This window comes from Schistocerca piceifrons, chromosome 8 (genome assembly GCF_021461385.2).
Source record: "Schistocerca piceifrons isolate TAMUIC-IGC-003096 chromosome 8, iqSchPice1.1, whole genome shotgun sequence".
Lineage (NCBI taxonomy): Eukaryota > Metazoa > Arthropoda > Insecta > Orthoptera > Acrididae > Schistocerca > Schistocerca piceifrons.
In genome coordinates this window covers 64,980,787-64,995,654 of record NC_060145.1, presented here as the reverse complement: position 1 = coordinate 64,995,654, position 14,868 = coordinate 64,980,787, and the positions used below count along the sequence as shown (strand labels likewise).

The window sequence follows — 14,868 nt, the reverse complement described above, 5'->3', positions numbered from 1 at the left end:
GATAGCGGCAGCAGTGCTCGCTCAAAGCCAGGCCATCAGCGGCCTTCGAGGTGACCCCTTCTTGCTTCTCCTTTTTCTTTTTCTTCTCACGATGTCACTTCTTCATTGGAATATTCGTGGCATTCGCTCCAACTGAGAGGACTTAAAGTTGGTGCTACGTTTGCACTGTCCGCTCGTCGTAGCTCTCCAGGAAGCTGAAGCTACGCCCATGCGATCAAATTGACTTGGCACACTATGCCTCTGTGCGTTTTGACCTATTGCCTGTGGCAGGTATTCTGGCTCATGGAGGGGTTATGTTGCTGGTCCAGGATGATATCTACTATGATTCCATCACATTGCACACCGACCTATAGGCAGTTGCCATCCGAATTACTCTCCCCACTTCTACATTTTCCATTTGTACCGTTTACACTCTATCGTTGTCTGCCATTACTAGGGCAGACATGATGCAAATTATTGCTCAGCTACCTGCACCATTTTTGTTAACTAAAGACTTCAATGCCCACCATCCCCTTTGGAGCTCTGCAGCATCCTGCCCGAGAGGCTTCCTGTTAGCAGACCTTTTCAACCACCTGAATCTTGTCTGCCTCAGTACTGGCGCCCCTACTTTTCTTTCGGACACAACTCATACTTATTCCCATTTAGACCTCTCTACATGTACTACCCAACTTGCACGCCGGTTTTTAGTGGTACGCACTTTCTGATACGTATTCGAGTGGCCACTTCCCTTGTGTTACCCATCTCCTACATCATACCCCGTCTCCATGCTCAACCAGTTGGAACATCTCCAAAGCAGACTGGGGGCTCTTCTCTTCGAGGGCGACTTTCCAGGATTAAACCTCCGTAAGCTGCGATAGTCAAGTCGCACACCTCACGGAAATCATTCTCACTGCTGCTGAATATTCCATCCCTCATACTACTTCTTCTTCTCCACATCGCATACCGGTCCCCTGGTGGACCGCAGCATGTAGAGACGCTTTACATGCTCGTCGACGTGCTTTATGCACCTTTAAACGCCACCCTACGATGGCGAATTGTATTAATTATAAATGATTGCGTGCACAGTGTCATCGTGTTATTAAAGAAAGCAAGAAAGCCAGTTGGGCTGCTTTCACAAGCACCTTCAACAGTTTTACTCCTTCTGTTGTCTGGGGTAGCCTGCACCGGCTATCTGGCACTAAGTTCCACTCACCAATTTCTGGCTTGATGGTCGCGAATGATGTCCTTGTGGCCCCTGAGGATGTCTCCAATGCCTTCGTCCGATTTTTCGCAGAGGTTTCGAGCTCCGCTCATTACCACCCTGCCTTCCTCCCTCGAAAACAGGCAGAGGAGGCAGGGCCACCTAACTTCCGCTCCTCGAATCATAAAAGTTATAATGCCCCATTCACCATGCGAGAACTCGACAATGCACTTGCCCGGTCACGGTCCTCTGCTCCGGGGCCTGCTTCTATTCATATTCAGATGCTGAAGAATATTTCTCCTGCGGGTAAAGGTTTTCTTCTTCGTACTTATAATTGCGTCTGGATTGAGGGTCATGTTCCCAAATGCTGGCGCGAATCTGTTGTTGTCCCGATTCCTAAGCCGGGGAAGGACAAGCACTTGCCTTCGCTTACCAGCTCTGTCTGGAAGGTGATGGAACGAATGGTTAACTCTTGTTTGGTTTGGCTGCTTGAATCTCGACACCTACTTACCAATGTACAATGTGGATTTTGTAGGCGCCGCTCTGCTGTTGACCATATGGTTACCTTGTCGACCTTCATTAAGAATAACTTCTTGCGGAAGCACCAGACTGTGGCTGTGTTCTTTGATTAGGAGAAGGCTTAAGACACCTGTTGGAGATGGATCGACAGTTCAGGTTGCGTGTGGGTTCTGTCCTGTCCAATGCCTTTCGCCAGGAGAATGGGGTGCCACAGGGCTCAGTTTCGAGCCATAGCGATCAATCCAATAATGGATTGCCTCCCAGCTGATGTATCAGGCTCCCTTTTTGTGGACGATTTTACCATCTATTGCAGTGCGCAGCGTACTTGTTTCCTGGAGGGCTGTCTTCAGCGTTGTCTTGACCATCTTTACTCCTGGAGTGTTACCAGTGGCTTCCTTTTTTCTGCCAAGAAGACGGTCTGTATTAACTTCTGGCGCCACAGAGTTTCTCCCACAGTCCTTACATCTCTGTCCCGTTGCTCTCCCATTCGAAGAGACAACAAAATTTTTAGGTCTTACATTTGACAGGAAACTTAGCTGGTCTCCACCTGTGGCATATTTGGCTGCCTGTTGTACCCATTCTCTATATGTCCTCTGTGTTCTCAGCAGTATGTCGTGGGGAGCGGATCGAACCGTCCTTCGCCTATATCGATCGATCGTCTGCTCAAAGCTGGATTATGGTAGCTTTGTATACTCCTCTGCATGGCCGTCCATCTTACGCCACCTCAACTCTATATAACATCGGGGGTTACGTCTTCCGGCGCGATATACTGCTTTGTCGGTATGCCTGTTGGCTATTGTCAATGCCCAACCACCCGTCTTATCGTTCCTTTTTTGACGACTGTCTCGACAGTCAATACAGGTTGTATGTATCTGCCCTGCTACCCCCTGGAGTTCACTTCGTCGCCTCCTTCAGCACCTTGATTTTTCACTCCCTGCAACCTTTCGAGTGGGTGAGAGCCAAACGCCACCTTGGCTCCAGGCTCAGGTTCACGTTCACCTTGACCTCAGCTCACTCCCAAAGGTTACCCCAGCTTTGGTATACCGCTCGCAGTTTGTCGAACTTCGTTCGAAGTTCATTGATACGATCTTCATTAGAAGTTCATTGATACGATCTTCATTAGAAGTTCATTGATACGATCTTCATTAGAAGTTCATTGATACGATCTTCATTAGAAGTTCATTGATACGATCTTCATTAGAAGTTCATTGATACGATCTTCATTAGAAGTTCATTGATACGATCTTCATTAGAAGTTCATTGATACGATCTTCATTAGAAGTTCATTGATACGATCTTCATTAGAAGTTCATTGATACGATCTTCATTAGAAGTTCATTGATACGATCTTCATTAGAAGTTCATTGATACGATCTTCATTTATACAGATGGCTCTAAGACCAATGACGGTGTCCGGTGTTCTTTTATTGTCGGGGCACACAGTTTCAAATACCGGCTCCATGGCCATTGTTCGGTCTTCACAGCTGAGCTACTTGCCTTCTATCAGGCTGTTCTTTACATCCGCCGCCACTGACAGTCTGCTTATGTCATCTGCTCTGATTCCCTGAGCGCCATCGAGAGCCTCAATGATCCGTATCCAGTTCACCCTTTCGTGCACCGGATCCAGCGCTCTCTTCAGCAGCTGGCGGACAACGGTTCTCCGCTTACCTTTATGTGGATTCCTGGCCATGTCGGTATTCCTGGGAACTAAACTGCAGATGCCACAGCCAAGGCTGTGGTCCTCCAGCCTCGGACAGCTTCTTGTTTTGTGCCTTCATCTGATTTTAGCAGGGTCATTTGTCAGCGCATTTTATCGCTGTGGCATGCCGATTGGGCTATACTTACTGGAAACAAACTTCAGGCCTTGAAACATCTCCCCACAGCTTGGACGACGTCTTCACGCCCTTCTCGGCGGGAGGAGGTCGTTTTGGCCCGGTTACGAATTGGACACTGCCGGTTCAGCCATCGCCATCTGCTGATGGCTGTGCCGGCGCCGTTCTGCCCATGTGGGCAATTGCTGACTGTACGCCACATTTTAATGTCCTGTCTGAATTTTAATACACTGCGCATTGATCTTGGCCTGCCATGTACTCTGGGTGCTATTTTAGCAGATGACCCAGGAGCAACTGCTTGTGTTCTTCATTTTATCCACTTGACAAACCTGTCTAAGGACATTTGATTATGCTGTTTTCTTTTACTCCCTTGCCTGTTAATGTGCCTTTTATAGTGTTGTCCTTTTTAGTTGCTGTTTTAACCTTGTGCCTCGCTGTGCATTCATAACTTAGTCTGGGCGCTAATGACCACTGTAGTTGTGCGTCCTAAAATCACCAAAAAAAATATTGCTCCCCTGAGCAGCTGAAGTACCTTTCACAACAGTGGCCAAGGAATGGAGTCCTATCATAATTAGTGTCTCTGCACTGAACTCAAACTTCCCCCACTTGTCACCTCTTGTCGGGAGTAATCGCATACATCATTGGTGTGTACCTGTCCTTGGATCTGTCCCTACCTAGCATTTAGACCAAAATCCTGCGCTGTCCCAATGGTTTTTAAGTGCCTGTTTCCGATTGTCTGTGATATAGTTCGGTGTTTGGAAGTGGTATACAGTGATGGCTCTACAGTCAATGGACAAACAAGTTTTGCCTACGTACATGCATGGTGTTGAACTATGCTTCTTGCCTAATGGATGCAGTGTATTCACTGCAGAAATGTTGGTCATCACTCAAGCCCTCAGTCATGTTTGTTCTTGAAGGGCTGAGACATTCTATCAGCAGCGACTCCATGAGTAGTTACCAGGCTATCGACCTGTGCTACCCTCAACACCCTTTGGTTGTGACTGTCCAGTATCTGCTTTCTGACCTTCATCAATCTGGATGTTCGGTAGTCTTTCAAAACTGGCTCTGAGCACTATGGGACTTAACATCTGAGGTCATCAGTCCCCTAGAACTTAGAACTACTTAAACCTAACTGACCTAAGGACAGCACACACATCCATGCCCGAGGCAGGATTCGAACCTGCGACCGTAGCGGTCGTGCGGTTCCAGACTGAAGCACCTAGAACCGCTCGGCCACAGTGGCCGGCTTAGTAGTCTTTCTCTGGACCCTATGTCACATTGGGAACCCAGAGAACAAACGTGCTGACTCGGTGGCAAAGATGGCTGCAGCAGGGATGCCAACTTTGGAAAAGGGGGCACTGGAACCAGACCTTCTGTCGACTCTTAAATCTATGCCATCAGTTGTTGGAGGCTTGGAACACAAGTTTGTGTGCCTTGGTTTCTCCAAACTAACTGCAAGCAATAAAGGGGCTCATGACTATGTGGCAGTCTTCTCTCTGTGCTTTCCGCAGGGAGTCTACCATTCTGTCGGCTTTGCATTGGCCACACTTAGCTAACCCAAGGTCACATACTATGATGTGAGAATGCTCCACATTGTCAGAGTGGTTGTCTCGTCCCGAGAGAGGGTAAGGGAGTACATATTTTACCAAGGGCTTACCTTGATCGTTGGCATCAAAGGGAGACTTTCACGTCCGCGGCTGGGAGAACTACACCCTGTGAAGAATCTGCAGACTACCAACAATCGGCAGCTTCCTGTCTCGCAGTCCTGAAGTTCTGGGACTGTCTTCTCAGTCATTCACAACACAACTCTATATATTCGAAGTCCTCAGCCTTTTGATGACTGGCACAGGGATAGCATCCCAGACGATTACCTATTGTGCTCTCCTTGGTTCGGGGCGAGTTCCCCCTTTATAGTGCTCACCAAATTGCTGGAACATTCCCTCTGACGCACATCGCCGGCAACAGAGTGTACATTACCATATTTGGGGCAACTTGTGATGAACTTTAGTCTCTGTGATGTGCTGCTGTACGGGATCTGGGTCGTGTGCTGGCTGATTAGTCCGTCTCCAAATGTATACAGTCTGTATACCATCTGTCACCAGCCTGTCGGTGGTTGAATAACTGATTGCGCCAAAGCTTCCGCCATCTTTCGTGGACAGCTCTTGACTAAAAGTTGAATGTAATGCCGTATTTCCTCCCTTAATATTGGAATCTGGCGACGTGGTGCCCATCTAACGGTGGCTCACATCCTCCTGGGCTGTCTTACAGTGAAACCTTAAACCTTGTGGCACACTACATGTGGTGCTAGCAGACAATGCCAAAGTGGCTGATCTGGTTTTACGTTTTATCTGTGTATGTGGTGTCTACCCCTCTCTGTGAGGGTAGGGTGCATTGACCTTGATGGCCATTTGCGGTATTGAACGGGTGCCCCATCGCTTGCTCTGACCCAGGGGGCCCATGGCTGCCTATGGTTGGTGGTTTGGTTGCACTCCTACCTTCTCAATTGAGTGGTGCTCAAGAACAAGTTGCACCAGTGTCCTATATGTGCTCTCCTTTATAAGTAAACCCCTATCTTTCCTAAAATTCTCCCAATGAACCAAAGTTGACCATTCACCTTCCGTACTAAGTTTCTCACATGTTTGTTCCACCTCATTTCATGTCGCAACGTTACATCCAGATATTTAAACGACTTGACTGTGTCAAGCAGGACACTAGTAATACTTCATCCGAAATTATATGTTTGATCTTCCTGCTTATCTGCATTAACTTACACTTTCCACGTTTAGGACTAGCTCCTATTCATCACACCAATTGTAAATTTTGTCTAAATCATCTTGTATCTTCCTACAGTCGCTCAACTTCAACACCTTGTTGTACACCGTGGCATTATCGGCAAACAACCATAGATTGCTGCACACAAAGTCTGCCAGATCATTTATGTATACAGAGAACAACAGTAGTCCTATCGCACTTCCCTGGGGTACCCCTGATGATACCCTTGTCTCTAACGAACACTCGCCGTTGAGGACAACATAATGGATTCAAGACCACCTACAATAAATCAGACCTTAGGGCAGATATTGATAGTTGACAGTATGGCAGCAATCGTGGGGGAAACAAACCAGCGTACTTGTGTTTGCGTAACGTGTGTGTACATTGTATACGTGACGTTCAAGAGAAGTGAAAGCATTTATTACTGCCTATTATTTACGCTATATGCTGTGAATGTCGTCACAAGTGCTACGCTAGTATTTATTTTATAGATTCTCTAGTAAGTTCGGTATAATTTAAAGTGTAAACTGCTCTTGCGATGGTTTGTAGCTGTTGTGTACCAGTTGTTAATCAGATTACGGCAAAACATATGATACCTCAACATTTAAGTTTCCCAAAGAAACAGCATTGAGGAACAAATGGATTAACAAGAGTGATAGGGCACAAATCGCAGAATATCTGAGTGACCACCATCAAACGTTCATTTCTGAGGAAGAGGATGTGGAACAAAAATGGAAAAAATTCAGAAACATCGTCCAGTACGCCTTAGATAAGTTCGTACCGACCAAGGTCCAAAGTGAGGGGAAAGATCCACCGTGGTATAACAATCATGTACGAAAGGTACTACGGAAACAAAGAAAGCTTCATCATAGGTTTAAGAGTAGTCGAATCATAGCTGATAAGGAAAAGCTGAACGAAGCGAAAAAGAGCGTAAAGAGAGCAATGAGAGAAGCATTCAACGAATTCGAACATAAAACATTGGCAAACAATCTAAACAAGAACCCTAAAAAGTTTTGGTCATATGTAAAATCGGTAAGCGGATCTAAATCCCCTATTCAGTCACTCGTTGACCACGATGGCACCGAAACAGAGGACGACCGAAGAAAGGCAGAAATACTGAATTCAGTGTTCCGAAACTGTTTCACTGCGGAAAATCGTAACACGGTCCCTGTCTTCAGCCATCGCACGGACGCCAAAATGGAAAATATTGAAATAAACGATATCGGAATTGAAAAACAACTGCTATCACTTAGTAGCGGAAAAGCATCCGGACCAGACGAGATACCCTTAAGATTCTACAGTGATTATACTAAAGAACTTGCCCCCTTTCTATCAGCAATTTATCGTAGATCGCTGGAAGAACGTAAAGTACCTAGCGACTGGAAGAAAGCGCAGGTCGTTCCCATTTTCAAGAAGGGTCATAAATCAGATGCGAATAATTATAGGCCTATTTCGCTTACGTCAATCTGTTGTAGAATAATGGAACATGTTTTGTGTTCTCGTATTATGACGTTCTTAGATAATACAAATCTCCTTCATCATAACCAACATGGATTCCGCAAACAGAGATCATGTGAAACTCAGCTCGCCCTACTTGCCCAAGAAATTCACAGTGCCGTAGACACTGGCGAGCAGATTGATGCCGTATTCCTGGACTTCAGGAAGGCATTTGATACGGTTCCGCACTTACGTTTAGTGAAAAAAATACGAGCTTACGGAATATCGGACCAGGTTTGTGATTGGATTCAGGATTTCCTAGAAGAAAGAACACAACATGTCATTCTTAACGGTTCAAAATCTGCAGATGTAGAGGTAATTTCGGGAGTACTGCAGGGAAGCGTGATAGGACCTTTATTGTTTACAATATACATAAATGACTTAGTTGACAACATCGGTAGCTCCGTGAGGCTATTTGCAGATGACACGGTTGTCTACAAGAAAGTAGCAACATCAGAAGACTCGTACGTACTCCAGGAGGACCTGCAGAGGATTAATGCATGGTGCGACAGCTGGCAGCTTTCCCTAAACGTAGATAAATGTAATATAATGCGCATACATAGGGGCAGAAATCCATTCCAGTACGATCATGCCATAGGTGGTAAATCATTGGAAGCGGTAACGACCGTAAAATACTTAGGAGTTACTATCCGGAGCGATCTGAAGTGGAATGATCACATAAAACAAATAGTGGGAAAAGCAGGCGCCAGGTTGAGATTCATAGGAAGAATTCTAAGAAAATGTGACTCATCGACGAAAGAAGTAGCTTACAAAACGCTTGTTCGTCCGATTCTTGAGTATTGCTCATCAGTATGGGACCCTTACCAGGTTGGATTAATAGAAGAGATAGACATGATCCAGCGAAAAGCAGCGCGATTCGTCATGGGGACATTTAGTCAGCGCGAGAGCGTTACGGAGATGCTGAACAAGCTCCAGTGGCGGACACTTCAAGAAAGGCGTTACGCAATACGGAGAGGTTTATTATCGAAATTACGAGAGAGCACATTCCGGGAAGAGATGGGCAACATATTACTACCGCCCACATATATCTCGCGTAATGATCACAACGAAAAGATCCGAGAAATTAGAGCAAATACGGAGACTTACAAGCAGTCGTTCTTCCCACGCACAAGTCGTGAATGGAACAGGGAAGGGGGGATCAGATAGTGGTACAATAAGTACCCTCCGCCACACACTATAAGGTGGCTCGCGGAGTATAGATGTAGATGTAGATGTAGAACTAATTCAAGAGAGATAATTTTGAAGTGAACGATAAAACTGTGGTATGCATTAAGCATTTTGAGCCTAAGTTTGTGGTTGGGAAGACATTTTTCATGTGGAAAATAGTGAACCAATACGTGTGCCACGAAAAATACGAAAACTAACAAATGATGCGATTCCTACTATCTTTCCTAATCAATCTTCTTCTCATACAGTACCAGTTCGTAAGGAAAGGAAAAATCCTGAAGATCGTGTTAAACAGCTACTGGAACGTGATGAATGTAGTTTCAATAATATGTGCAAAAGTGATAATATACCTGACTTTCAGCATTTTAAAAGCGAAGTGCAGAAAAGGAATGTTTGTCCATTTACACTTAAAGGATGGCTACATATCTTTCATTAAATTAAAGGATGATTCAGTCAGTGATGTGCCATTAGTTTGTGTGCTTCAAGATATCAAGTTCCTTGGAAGTAAGTGTTTCACAAAAAACCTTGAAATGGATATTACAATCTGGGGAGGAAGAGAACTTGAAATGTGACTAGTGGACAAAATTTGACAATCTGGTGAGTCACCTAAATGGTTTCACAGATAACTCTATTGGCACCATTGGCAAGATTATAATTTTAGTCAGTGTTCTCAAACAAACACTGAAAGCTGGTAGTGATTTTGATGAAGAAATAGCCCCTAAAATAGAATTTGTTTTGGAGCAATTACAGTTTGCAATAACAAAGCAATGTAGATATTCTCCTGAGCTTTTGATATGGGCAGCAACCATTTGCTTTCCATTTCCTGGTGGCTACCATCACTTGAGAAAAAGAAATGTGCAAACATTACCGCATCCTCTCTATTTAAGGCAGTTACTATGCAAAATGGGTCCAAATAAACCTTGTATTGGTCCATCACCGGTAGCTTTCTTGAGGGGAAAAAAATATATTTATTCAGGAAAGTGACAAGGTAATTTCAGTGATGCTAGGTGAAGTTTATATTAACTCAAAATTCTCTTACGGAAAGATACTTGGTGTTGTTGAGAATACTTCAGATACAACAACAGCAGGTACTACGCTGGTTTTCATGGCATCATCTTTACATTCTTATTATAAAGAAGTAATAGCTCTCTTTCCTGTAAAAAACGTTAATTCTGATACACTACTGAAAATGACAATTGATGTATTAAAGTTAATGCATGAGCTTGGATATGATGTTATATGCCTGGTAACAGATAACCATAGCACTAACAGCAAAATGTATCGGCTTATGTGTGGTGGCACTTTACAGCCGTGTATTACAAATCCAGTCACTCCATCCAAATTTGCCTTTTTTCTGTTTGACAGTGTGCACTTGCTTAAGTGTATCAGAAATAACTGGTTGAATGGAAAAAATGAATCCTTCATAATGCCAAATATTGAGGATACACTTGCCTTCATCAGTACCTTTCTACACAGTGATGAAGGGAATGCTGCGTGTGAATATACTGTCGGTGAAGTTAAGTTTTCAGATTTGAGGAACCTGTTTCATTCTGAGAAAAATAAACAGTTGAAACTTGCCCAAAGCTAGTGAGAAAGGCAGAATATCCAACTTCTTTTGAGAGAGAGAATGTTACCCTTGCTCTCAGTGTTTTTGATTCTAAAAATGTGGCAGCACTAGAAATTTTGAAAAGTCAGGGACTGATATTTCTGATGGCACTATTCAGTTTTTAAAATTAATCGTTAAATGGTGGACAGTTTCTAATGTACAGTCTGACAACCCTATCACAACAAAGGTCAAAATTTAATGATTGTGGTGTTGCTCATGCTGCTAAATACTGCATTTTCGGGCAGCAACAGTCATATTATGTGGCAAGTGTCATTAGAGCACAGTTAATAAAGTCATTTCATGTAATAATCAAAAAACTAGGCACTCATCTTTTTGTGTTTCCCACGCTGGTCTCGTCGTAAAATCATGGCTCAATCGTTGAAAATCTAGGTGGTTATGATTCCAAGCTCGGATGCAAAGAGGCCTAGGTTTTATCCTGCTATATTCAAAAATTTTGTTGATGCGCTTCACAAACCATTCTCGAAGATTACACTTTTGCTGGACAATGGTGATGTAAAACAATAATCAGCACTCCGAAATTGTTACACTTCCTTTTAATTGCTTTTATTGCAATATCACGTAACACAAAAAACTTCACACTGCAAAACATACTTGAAAACATCTTCATCACAGTCACTGTTAAAGTTCACATTTTATAAGCTGACTACGTTATGCGTCTTTTCAACATGACGTCCAACACTTGACCTTCTCAAGGTCCTACTCTCCAACAAGTTAACAACTAACTAATAATCGCTTATGCACCCAAAAATCAGAGTTACAAGCATGTCAAAGATCATAGTGACAAAGAAAGAATACACATAAGAATAATATCATTGCAATATAAACATATCGATGTAACACAAATGAAAGCGAATCTGAATGTTGTCGCAGAAATATGTCAACTACTTTGCAGAAACACAGTAGAATATTACTGGTGTCGAGAGGTTCAGGTGAGGTACCATAATGGTTATGTAATTCAAGTACCATTACAACAGCATCCCATGAAAAGCAAATAGACATAAGATGATAATTCTAGCCCAATCACTGGACCTGCTGACTAGAAACTTCGGTTTCTTGAACATTTGAAAACATATCTTGACATCTGGCATGCATTGCCTACTCATGGAAAACAAACCAATGAAACATATACTGCTTTCTCTCAACACACTTGCAACAACAGTTCAGTTATGCAGATACATTTTTACTTTTGAATGCATTATGGGAACAGCAGTGATCAATGTCTTGTAAATAATTACTATTAAAAACAGTCTTGATCGCGATTTATTTTATAAGGTGACCGGTTTCGACCACTACTGTGGTCATCTTCAGACCATTGAGTGGAAACCCCTTTCTGTTGGAGAATCACAACTCTCCAACAGAAAGGGGTTTCCACTCAATGGTCTTAAGATGACCACAGTAGTGGTCGAAACCGGTCACCTTATAAAATAAATCGTGATCAAGACTGTTTTTAATAGTAATTAGATACATTTTTAACACCTACAACTGGTCCTATATTCTCACAGCAAAATTACACATTCTTATTCTTGCTTTAGAAGCAAGATTTGGAGCTTGTAGAAGGCTAAGTGGCTGCATATATAATGTTTCAGTCGAGCAAATCTTGAAATCTGAAACTCAAAGTAATAAATCTTCTAAAGCTCATATCTACTAAACATGGTGAATTTACATTAAATGATTTTGCAGCAAAAGTAAATTACAGCATAAAACACCAAACATGTGAAAATTTAGATGAATTAGAATCTGCTCTAGAGGAACTAGCAAACATTCCCATGATGGATGAAGATTTGAAAGTCTTGGTTTGTATTGCTAGATACACCAGCAAAACAGTGTTTGAAAAGCTGCGAAAAGGTGGAAAATGTTGAGGTTGTGAAGAAATGTTACAGACAGAGGATGAAATTTTGTTGCAGTGTGAAACCAAAGAAGTCCTTTCCTATTTCAACCAGCTGAATTGTGGGGGATTGAATGTCCTTCTTCTATGATGATTTCCTTATATATATATATATATATATATATATATATATATATATATATATATATATATATAAAATGGAAGGAAACATTCCACGTGGGAAAAATTATATATAAATACAAAGATGAGGTGACTTACCGAACAAAAACGCTGGCAGGTCGATAGACACACAAACAAACACAAACATACACACAAAATTCAAGCTTTCCCAACAAATTGTTGCCTCATCAGGAAAGAGGGAAGGAGAGGGGAAGACGAAAGGAAGTGGGTTTTAAAGGAGAGGGTAAGGAGTCAATCCAATCCCGGGAGCGGAAAGACTTACCTTAGGGGGGTTTTGGAGGGAGTGGAGCTGGAAGTGGGAGATTGAGTAGATGGGAGAGACTGGGTTTGTGTGCAATGAGAGGAGGTTGAGGTTTGCTGGAAAGGTTGTGAAGGGTGAGTGAGTTGCCTTTCCGGAGGTGGGAAACCAGGAGATTGGATAGTTTTTTGAGGTGGAGGGTGGCATGCTGTTCTAATTTACGGTTGGCCTGTAGGAGGATGCTCTGGACAGCCGGTGTGGATGTGGGAGAGGAAAGATTAAGGACTTTTATTAAGGATAGGAGTTGACGGGTGTGTTCATTGGCTGAGTTGATGTGTAGGTGAAGGATTAGGTGGGTGAGGGCAATGGATTGTTCAGTTTGGAACTGGTATAGGGACTGATGGAAGGAAGGGTTGCAGCCAGAGATGGGAACTTTAAGTGTAAGGCCTTTGGGGGTGATGCCAAATGTCAGACAAGCCTGAGAAAATAGAATATGGGAGTGTAATCTGGCTAGGGCGAAGGCATGTTTGCGGAGGGAATGTAAATAAAACTTAATGGGGTCATTGTGGGGGTGTTGTGAGGGTGACATGGTATTAGAAGGTGGAAAGTGTTAACATGAGGTGAAATAGGTTTTGGAGGGAGTGGAGCTGGAAGTGGGAGATTGAGTAGATGGGTATATATATATATATATATATATATATATATATATATATATATAAAAAAAGATGATGAAACTTACCAAACAAAAGCGCTGGCAGGTCGATAGACACACAAACATACACACAAAATTCTAGCTTTCGCAACCAATGGTTGCCTCGTCAGGAAAGAGGGAAGGAGAAGGAAAGACAAAAGGATATGGGTTTTAAGGGAGAGGGTAAGGAGTCATTCCAATCCCGGGAGCGGAAAGACTTACCTTAGGGGGAAAAAGGACAGGTATACACTCGCACACACACACATATCCATCCACACATACACAGACACAAGCAGACATTTTGTCTAAAATATATATACTTTTAAAGTTCTGATTAGCAGCACATGTGAATCAGAATTTCTCAAACTTGAAAATCAAAGAGATGCAGTACTTGCCTTACAAACTGAATTGTGTGAAAATGCCATTAGTAACCTCAGTGATGTGTGCAAACGTGGCATTCCTTTAAAGACAGTAACCATGAAAAGTGTGTTTCAAAGGAAATTACTCGAACCCTAGTAAAACAAAGAAGAGGAACTCATGAAGACATTGCAGCAAAAATAACAAAATGCAGAGTGGCCAAGCTGAGCAGCAAATAAATCCAACAGGTGCTCAGAATCAAACCACTTCTAGCATATTACATAATGACAGTGATTAGAATTAACTGCATATTGTTTAATACAATTTTGAGCTTTAGTAACACACTTCACTTATTATTGCTAGGTAGCTTCATTTTGTAAATTATTATTAGTGTCAAAATATGCCATTTACATGTGTTGTGTAGTAGTTGTTTGGATTTGATTTGGAGTTGCATCTCCAAATTTTATTTCGTCATAGTACTTATTAGGCAATTTGTGACTTTAGTAACAACTTTTTATTTAAGGTTGAATATAGAAAAATATATAACAATACGACATTTCTTAGGCAATTTAGAATCTACTTTCCATTTATGAAGTTTGTAAATAATTCATATTAGGGTACCACTGAAATACTTGGCCTAAGACTGCCGCCATCTTGGTTTCTGTGTTGTGGTCTGATGTATTGTAGTTGGTCTTGCTGGGTTCTATTATTTAAGTACTCTTTGAGCCACTTGGCATATCGATGAACTTATTCCATATGTGCATACCTTCGTCTATAGCCTTCAATGGGGCACAGTGTCAAATGCTTTCTGGAAGGTTCTCTACAGTAAGTAGTGTTGAGCCATCAGTGTGCACACTAAACTAAATGCTCCCACTATTTAGTGAATTGTAAATTATTTAAATTTTGCCAGACCTTTCCATGCAATACTTTCCAAATTAATG

The 14,868-nt window shown here is 42.5% G+C and overlaps 1 protein-coding gene across 1 annotated transcript in view; it reads left to right on the top strand.

Annotated features, from left to right (window-relative positions):
• LOC124711233 (wee1-like protein kinase) overlaps positions 1 to 14,868 on the top strand; it is a 102,096-nt gene that overhangs the window by 35,674 nt on the left and 51,554 nt on the right. The window lies entirely within an intron of this gene.